The sequence below is a fragment of the Neofelis nebulosa genome, chromosome 1, assembly GCF_028018385.1.
Source record: "Neofelis nebulosa isolate mNeoNeb1 chromosome 1, mNeoNeb1.pri, whole genome shotgun sequence".
Taxonomy (NCBI): domain Eukaryota; kingdom Metazoa; phylum Chordata; class Mammalia; order Carnivora; family Felidae; genus Neofelis; species Neofelis nebulosa.
Window position 1 is genome coordinate 166,369,708 of NC_080782.1, and position 9,776 is coordinate 166,379,483.

Genomic DNA, 9,776 nt, shown 5'->3' on the forward strand with positions numbered 1-9,776 from the left:
ATAAACCCAACACTGTGTCCAAATCAATGATGACAATGACCATTGTGGGCAAGGTTGGACATTCTTCACGAAGTCTACACATGTTAGGGTGCCCAGGAAAACTCCTATAATTTCATAAAAACCTATTTTTCAAGAAAATATTTCATTTTTAAGTGACTTTTTAATATGGTGTTTACTTGACTTTCAGAATCAAAAATAGCATGATATATAAATTTTTTAAAAAGGTATATTCTTGGGGCCCTGGGTGGCTCAGTTGGTTAAGCTTCTGACTTTGGCTCAGGTCATGATCTCACGGTTTGGGAGTGTGAGCCCCATCAGCATAGAGCCCACTTTGGATCCTCTCTTTCCCTCTCTCTCCCTCTCTCTCTGTCCCTATCCTACTCATGCTCTCTGTCCTTCAAAAATAAATAAACATTAAAAAATATATATATGCTCTGGATGTTATTGTTTTAAACTTGGTCCTTCTAACTTGTGAAATCTTTAAAACCTCTATATTCAAAAAAAACAAAAAAAAACCCATATACTGGAGCTTAACATCTGACTAATGATTTCAGCTCAGGTCATGATCCCAGGGTTGTGGGATCAAGCCTCACATCAGGCTCCAGGCTGAGTGTAGAACCTGTTTAAGATTGTCTCTCTCTCCCTTTCTGCCTCTCCCCTGTTCTCTCTCTTTCTTTCTCTGTCTAAAATAAAAAAACAAAAAAACAGGGGCACCAGGGTAGCTCAGTCAGTTAAGCGTTGGACTTTGGCTCAGGTCATGATCTCCTGGTTCGTAAGTTCAAACCCCGCGTCAGGCTCTGTGCTGACAGCTCAGAGCCTGGAGCCTGCTTCGGATTCAGTGTCTCCCTCTCTCTCTGCCCTTCTCCTGCTGGTGCTCTGTCTCTCTCTGCCTCTCAAAAAATAAATAATAAATTTTTAAAAATAATAAATACATACATACATAAAAATAGCATCTAATAAGTAGGTTTGGAAAGCACTGGGGAGTTGATTTTACTAATTGGTAAGAGAAGAAGTATGCATTGTACTCACTTTCAGTTAGATGATATTAATGAGTGCAATTGCATATGTGAACAAATAGGAGATTTTGGATATAATAGACTATGCTGGTGTTTAGCCTACTTTCTGATAATAAGCCAAAATTAAGTATCTTCATAACATCTGCTAGGTTTCATGTGCAGAAATTACAAGTTATTTGCATTATTCAATATGGTAATGGGACTATTATGTAAATCCCAAGCTTATTTGTGAGCTAACACACTGAACAAGAGCTCACTAGAAATTAAAGAATCTATATATAGTTGTTCTTATAAGAAGTTGTTCAACATAAATCTGGCTGAGGGAAAATACGTTTGGAAGGCTTAAATTAATAAACCTGTATTTAGATTATCTGGGGTTACCTGTATGAAGGTCAGAACTCAATTCCCAGATAAATATTAATGCATTTCTTCTTAATGGAATCTCTCTCTTTGAGTGTACATTTAAGGACCAGTGATTTAATTATATATAGTGAAATTTAAAAAACAATTAACGGCAATATATTTCAATATTACTTAGCATTATAAAATTAATCATCAGAGTAACCTTACGTACCTGTCACATTAGTAACTAACAGATACCTAACATATCAGTTACTTAATACCATGAATGCACATGTACATACTTATCACTCACATATCCAAAAAAGATCCCAAAATCCCACTGGGCCACTGTCAAATTTAACTACGTAATAAAAGTATGATAAAACAATATAGACATATCAGAATTGCAATGAAAATGAAACACTGCCTGATACCTTAGGTTATAAAGTCAAAACTGTAAATTTGCATTACCTACTGAATATATGAACTAAAATTCATATTTCATCATCAAATACAAAAGAGAAAGCCAGGTCACTTATTCACTAATCTAAATATCCCAGTTTTACCAAAATTTGTGGTGTGAGACTTCTAAACATAATGATTTGGTGGTGTTCTTAGCCAACTTTGTCCTTTTAATTTAGAGTTTCTGTTATTTTAAAAACATGTATTTCTGATTATGGAAAACTTTGTAGTCTTTCTTGTTACACGGAAACAATCACACACCTACAGAACAGGTGCAAGAATAGTCCAATCAACTTTTTCCCTCTTTTCCAAACCATTTGAGAATAAATTGCCAACCTGAACCTCATCTTCTCTGAATATTTTAAGGGTGTATTTCCTATGAATAAAAATCTCCTTTATAACTAAATTCAATCTTCAAAATCAGAAAGCTAATATTGAAATTTAACGCCATCCCATCCTTGGATCCTATTTAAAATTTCACCCACTGTCCCAAACGTGACCTGAGAGAGTTCTTTAGTATGTCCCTTACTTTTATGACCTTGATGTTTTGAAAGTCATAAACCAGTGTTTTAAAAAAAATTTTAGTGTTTATTATTTATTTTTGAGAGAGAGAGAGAGAGAGAGAGAGAGAGAACACAATCAGGGGAGAGGCAGAGGGAGAGGGAGACACCGAATCCAAAGCAGGTCAGCATAGAGCCTGATGCCGGGCTCGAACTCACGAAACAGGAGATCATGAGCTGAGATGAAGTCAGATGCTTAACCAGCTGAGCCACCCAGGTGGCCCATAAGCCAGTTATTTTTTTACAAGTCCCTTCATTTGGGTTTTTCTGATCTTTTCACAGTATTATATTGAGGGAATATCAGAAAGGTTTACCCTATCATGTAAAACATGATTTCAACCTGTCCCATTAATGATGATCTTCACTTTGACTCCATGATGAAAACGTCACCACTCCCATGCCTGAAGACATCATAGTAAAAAACCAAGATAAAGAGAAAAACCAAAATAAATTCAAATAAAGAGAAAAGTTGTAAAAGTAGCCAGAACAAAACAACGCTTTACTTTTTTTTTTTAATGTTTATTTATTTTTGAGAGAGAGAGAGAGACAGAACACAAGCAGGGAAGGGGCAGAGAGAGAGAGAGAGAGAAAGAGGGAGGCACAAAATCTGAAGTAGGCTCCAGGCTCTGAGCTGTCAATGCGGGGCTCAAACCCATGAAACACGCGATCATGACCTGAGCTAAAGTCGGATGCTCAACTGACTGAGCCACCCAGGTGCCCCAAAACAACACTTTATATACAGGGAACAATCAAGCAAAGTGCTGCCAACACTTCATCAGAAATTAGGGGACCAGAACAACATTTTTAAAATGCTGAGAGAAACTAATTAGCTGTCTCTCAAAAACTCCATAACTAGTGAAAATATCCTTCAAGAGTTAAGGTGAAGCAAAAGAATTTTCAGCTCAAATCAAACTGAGAGAACTTCTACAAACCAGACATGTACTGTAAAAAATGTTAAGAGAAGTTTTTGAGACTGAGAAAAAGGGCAGCCTTTTTTGGTAGCAAAATAGTAGTGGGAAACTGGGATTGTCAGGAATGAATGAGGAGCATTGGGAAAGGTAAATATATATGTGTAAATATAAAAAATAATTTTTCTTAATTTCTTTTAAAAATTACTGTTGAAAACAGAAAGTATAATATTGCATCGCGTGATTTATAATGCTCTTGGGTGTAATGCGCAATACAACAGTAACAAGACAACAATAATGGTGGTGGGAAAATGGATCCACACAGGTTCAAGACTTCTACATTTTACATAAATTGGTACAATATTAACTCTAAGTATTAGGAAAATATAAAGATGAATATTATAATCCCAAGAACAATTACAAAAAATTATACACCAAGTACAGAGACAAACAGATAAGGAGACAATATAAAGTGAAATTCTGAAAGTATTCAAAGAATCCAAAAGAGGACAGAAAGGGGAGAACAAAGGAACAAAACACAGAGAGACAAACAGAAAATAAATATTAAAATATTAGGGGCGCCTGGGTGGCGCAGTCGGTTAAGCGTCCGACTTCAGCCAGGTCACGATCTCGCGGTCCGTGAGTTCGAGCCCCGCGTCAGGCTCTGGGCTGATGGCTCGGAGCCTGGAGCCTGTTTCCGATTCTGTGTCTCCCTCTCTCTCTGCCCCTCCCCCGTTCATGCTCTGTCTCTCTGTCCCAAAAATAAATAAAAAATGTTGAAAAAAATTAAAAAAAAAAATATATTAAAATATTAGATCTAAATCCAACTATATCAATAATTACGTTAAATGTTAACACAATTAATATTCCAATTAAAACACAGAGATGGTCAGACAGAGTGGTACAATCACAAGACCCAACTATCTGCTGTCTACAAGAAAGGGCACTTTAAATAAAAAGTACAATCAGATTGAAAGCAAATAGATGTAAAAAATATATACTATACAAATAGTCAGCATAAGAAACCCGAAATTTCAATATCCATTAAAACAGACTTTAAGAATCTAGTATTATCAGTTAAAAAGGGAGTTTTCATAATGAAATGGCTATAACATAATGATAGGCGTAATGATAATTTATAGCAATCATAAATGTGAATGTATCACATTCGCATTCAAAATTGATAAAGCAAAAATTGACAGACTTAAAGTGAGAAATTCCAGGTGATAGTAGGAGGCTTTAATACTTCTCTTTCAGCAATTGACAGAACAGAACAAAAAAATCAGCAAAGATATAAAAGATCAGAGCACTAACAATGACTTAATCATATTTGATACTTATAGAACAATGGTAGAATTTAACAGTAGAGTGCAAGTTCTTTCTAAGTGCTGATAGTATAATGTAAACAAAAAACAATAGTATAAAAAATAGGATTTATACACGGCCATAAAACATGTCTTTAAAATTTTTCAAGGATCAAAGTAATACAGAATGTGTTACATGATCACAAGTGTATTAAATAAACAGCCAAAAATAATAATATATCTGGGAAAACTCATATATTTGGAAATTATTTTTTTAATATTTTAAAATTAAATGCATTCAAAGAAATCACAAAAGAAATTAGAAAATATTTGAATTCATGATACCAAAAATACAATGTATAAAAATTTGTAACGTACAGCTAAAGTAGTATTCAGACAAATATATATACATTCAGATGCTTATTTCAGGTAATCAGGAAGGTTTAGCATCAATATTCTAAGATTCTACTGCAAGATAGTAGAAAAAGAAGGGCAAAATATGCTCAAAGCATGTAGAAAGAAGAAAATATTAAAAACGAGAGGAATTTTGCTATGGACTTGATGTTTGTGTCCTCTCAAAATTCATATGTTAAAACCCTAATCCCCAATGTTATGGTATTTGGAGATGGAAACTTTAAAAGCTAATTAGGTCATAAAAGTAGAGCTTTCCTGATGGAAGTATTGCCCTTATAAAAGACACATGAGGGAAATGATGACTTCTTGCCATGTGAGATCACAGCAAGAAAATTGCCAGTACAAACTAGATAGAAGACTCACTAGACATTGAATCTGCTGACACCTTAATCCTGGACTTCCCAGCCTCCATAACTTTGAATAATAAATGTCTCTTATTTAAGTCACTCATTGTATGATAATTTGTTATAGCAACCCAAACTGATTACGACAGGAATCAGTAAGATTGTGAAATAACACAGAGAAAAGTAGCCAATCCAAAAATTTGCTTTTAGAAGTGATTGACATAGACAACACTCTAATTAGACTCCTCTAAAAAGGAAAGAACACAAATCACCAATATAACAAATAACTAAAGGGTTATTACTACAGATCCTACAGAATGAAAAAGATACTATGATGATATTACAAACAACCTTTTGCCAATAATTTCAGAAAGCTAGATGAAATTTTAAAAATCCCTGAAAGATCTCACAAACAACAAAATCTCACCCAAGAAGAAATCGATAACTTAAATAGCCCTGTATCTAGTAAAGAAAATTGAATTCACAGTCCAAACCTTTCAAAAAGAAACTCCAGTACAAAGTAGCTTCATTAGTCAATGTTTCAAACATTTAAGAAAATAATAATACTAATTCCATACAAAGTCTTTCATAAAATATAACAAGAGGGACCATTAACTAACTTATTTTATGGGAACAGCATTACCCTATCAAAACCATCTGATTTTATAAGAAAAAATGAAGTTATGAACATTATATCTTTCATGAATATGGCTGAAAAATCTAGGGGTCTTATCAGTCAGAATGGTTGAACACTTTGTGGTAGTCTCATAGACAATTTCCAGCTCCTTTCCTTTGTAATGTCTAACATGTAGATGCCAACAAATTAAAGAGAGTTTAATCTTTTTCTACTTGTTTGGGTTGATTTTCCATCAAAAATTGAAGTTTTATTGACAAGATCGATGCAGGTGCACAGTTTATAAATTTAGTTATGTGCCTATAAGATTTTGTGGGTGTTGAGATAGCAGAAAATGAAATAAAAATTTTAATGGTTTTTCACCATGTTAATAAGTATCCTAATGACTTAAAAAGTTACAAACAGGGACGCCTGGGTGGCTCAGTCGGTTAAGCGTCCGACTTCGGCTCAGGTCATGATCTTGCGGTTCGTGAGTTCAAGCCCCGCGTCGGGCTCTGTGCTGACAGCTCAGAGCCTGGAGCCTGTTTCAGATTCTGTGTCTACCTCTCTCTCTCTGACCCTCCCCCATTCACGTTCTGTCTCTCTCTGTCTCAAAAATAAATACACGTTAAAAAAAAAAATTTAAAAAAAAAGAGCAAAATGTTTAAAAAAAAAGTTACAAATACATCAGAAATAAAGGACAATCATCCCCAAATATATATATTTGACATCCCCCCCAAATACCAAATAAACCAAAAAGAATTATGTGGAATAGTTTTTAATATATGTGTGTATATAGATGTGGATATATGTGTACTTTTTATATTTAATGAGTAAAGCATCCTGATTAAATCTAATATTATAAAAAGCATTTAAATATTTACACATGTTGTTTTTCATCTCCTGTACACTTTCATAAGATTATAAAACGACTTTCTGGCTGTAAACGTTGATCTATTTTGATTCTTTGGCAAATAGTGGTACTACTTATGGACACAATATATGTATCAAGATGTTGGCAGGGCCATGCCGCTGCTGCAACCTCTAGGGGAGAATCCTTCCTGCCTCTTTCAGCTCTGGTAGCCCCAGGTGTTCCTTGGTTTGTGACAACATCTTTTCAGCCTCTGCCTCTGTCTTTACATGGCCATCTTCTTTGCTTGTGTCTTTGAACACAAGGTGTTCCCTTCTCTTTCTCCTCTGCTTGGAAGGACACCAGTTATATTGGATTAGGGTTCATCCTAATCACTTCATCTTACCTTGATTATATCTGCCAAGATCCAATTGCTAAATAAGGTCATATTCACAAGTACTGGGGGTTAGGATTTTGACATATCTTTTATGGGTCGGGGGGGGAGGGGGACATGATTCAACCCATAACAAATAATATTTGCCTGCAGGATCAATGCTGATCATTATTAATAAGTGGATCAAACACGTTGCATTAATTTTCTATAATTCAAAATAATTTGAGTTGGTAGCATTTTCCCTCTCTTTCTCCTGTGCATATTTGTGCATTGGCTGCTTGGTATCTAAGACCTAATCAATAGATTTAAGTATAATTTTGTTGAATTCAACAAAGAGCACTTGTTCATCAATAGGAACAATATCTACAAAGTAGCTCTCATTGGCAATGCCATTTAATACCGACTTGGCCCGTTAATTATTCAAATATTTAATATCAATGAGATTTGTGTCCAAGGAGGAACCATAATTCCCTCAGACATACTTGTTTCATCAAACTGGACTGACTGCACGAACTGTCTGACTGTGTTACACATGAGGAGGGGGCATTCTGGAATCTCAGCTCCCCTAGTTCTGACCCTCATTTAAATATGAATCGACTTTCTGAGAAACATTATTTGGGTCCTCATTCTTTCCTTCATGCTCAAGTTGACTCTTAAAGTAAGATTTTTCTTCCTGGATATCCAGATTCCTGATTTTTTTTTTATAGGTTTATATTGCAGACCGATCCTGAGGCATTTTATATCACTGGGCTTAACAGCACTCTGTGTATTGAAGGAAAACATCCTGTGGCCGCTCTTCAGGAGTAATGTCTCTAGGTATTTCCAACCTTTGCACTGTTGACACTCTGGGGTCAATAACTCTTTGTCACGGAGCGGGGCTGTCCTGTGCATTGCAGAATATTCATCTGCATCCCTGGTCTCTACCACTAGATGCCAGAAGTGTCCCCACTCCTGTTGTGTTATGACAAGGAAAACATCTCAGACATTGCCAAATAACCTAAGAGGGGCAAAATCGACTCCCGCCCTATATTGGATTATGACCTCATTGAAGGAAACTGAATGGGCTCTCACTTATACAGAAATGCTAAAATGTTGGACACAATCTTACAGCTCTCAAGGTCTTTATTTTTCTAAGAATGAATCTTTAAAAATACATGCAGTGAGTGTTGGCATTATTTATCGATAAACATTTTATGTGGAGTCACTTCGAAGGAGTTTTGTTTGGAGGTGTTTTGTGGTTAAAATCTGAACTCTTCATTCTCTCACACCAGTTTGGAATTCAATTTAAGTAGCCATAGTTGTGCCCTAATTAAAATCATTTGCTCAACAGCTACAGGTGAAATGAACAAGCAGAGGGCTGAAGGAAATGAACTTTAGAAGGGGCAGAGGCTTCCAAATGTTTTAAACATTGTTTCTGCTTTCTTTTATTTTCTTTCAGGTAAGGAAACCCATTTGGAAGGAATAAAATAACTGACCTCGTTGTGACAGCTCATTATTTATTGTTTTGTTTTTATACAACAGGTATACAATTTTACTTCTTCATACATTGATGAAAAATCCGTTACAAACTCTGAACTATTCAGATTACTATGTGGTGCAGTGGAAGTGATGTCCGTATTCATTAACAAAAGAAATCAATACCATTCTGAGTCACGGGACCACTGTTTCCTATATAAAGAATCAATCTTAGCCACCCAAACCTAAGAGAATCTTACCTAATATTATGGGCCATTTACAAGGCCTATCCCCTGAAATTCGTATTTATGTTCGCAAATACTTGTGATCATAAATATTTAACTACAGTTGAATTCTGAGTAAACACAAATAATTAAGGTAGGTAATAAAGCATTATTTTAAAGAAGGAAGTTGTAATCCTAAAAAAGACAGGTAGGTATTGCTAACAGTCTCACACAACAAACTGAAAACAGTACGAAAACCAAAACACTACCAGAACAATTCACAATAAAAAAAAAAAAAAGAAAAGAATTTCAGGGGTGAATAAGTGAAGGGGGTTGAGAGGTACAATCTTCCAGTTAGAAAATAAATAATACCCAGGGATATAATGTACAGCATAGGGAATATAGTAGATAATATTGTACATAGACTTATCATAGAGATCATTTCATTATGTATATAAATATCAAATCATCGGGGCGCCTGGGTGGCTCAGTCGGTTAAGCGTCCAACTTCAGCTCAGATCATGATCTCATGGTTTGTGGGTTCAAGCCCCGCATCAGGCTCTGTGCTGACAGCTCGGAGCCTGGAGCCTGCTTCGGATTCTGTGTCTCCCTCTCTCTCTCTGCCCTTCCCCTGCTCACACTCTTTCTCTCTCTCAAAAATGAATAAATGTTAAAAAATAATAAAATAAATAATCACTATGTTGTTCACCTGAAACTACTATAATGTTGTATGTCACTTGTACTTCAATAAAAAAAACAATTTCAGGGAAGTGGAGTATAAAAAGAAAAAAACCGTAAGGCTATTATGAAATCATAAAGACTTATTTGTGAATCCGAAGCCAAAACATCAACAAAATGATAAGGTGAAAAGCAAATAACGTACTCCAACC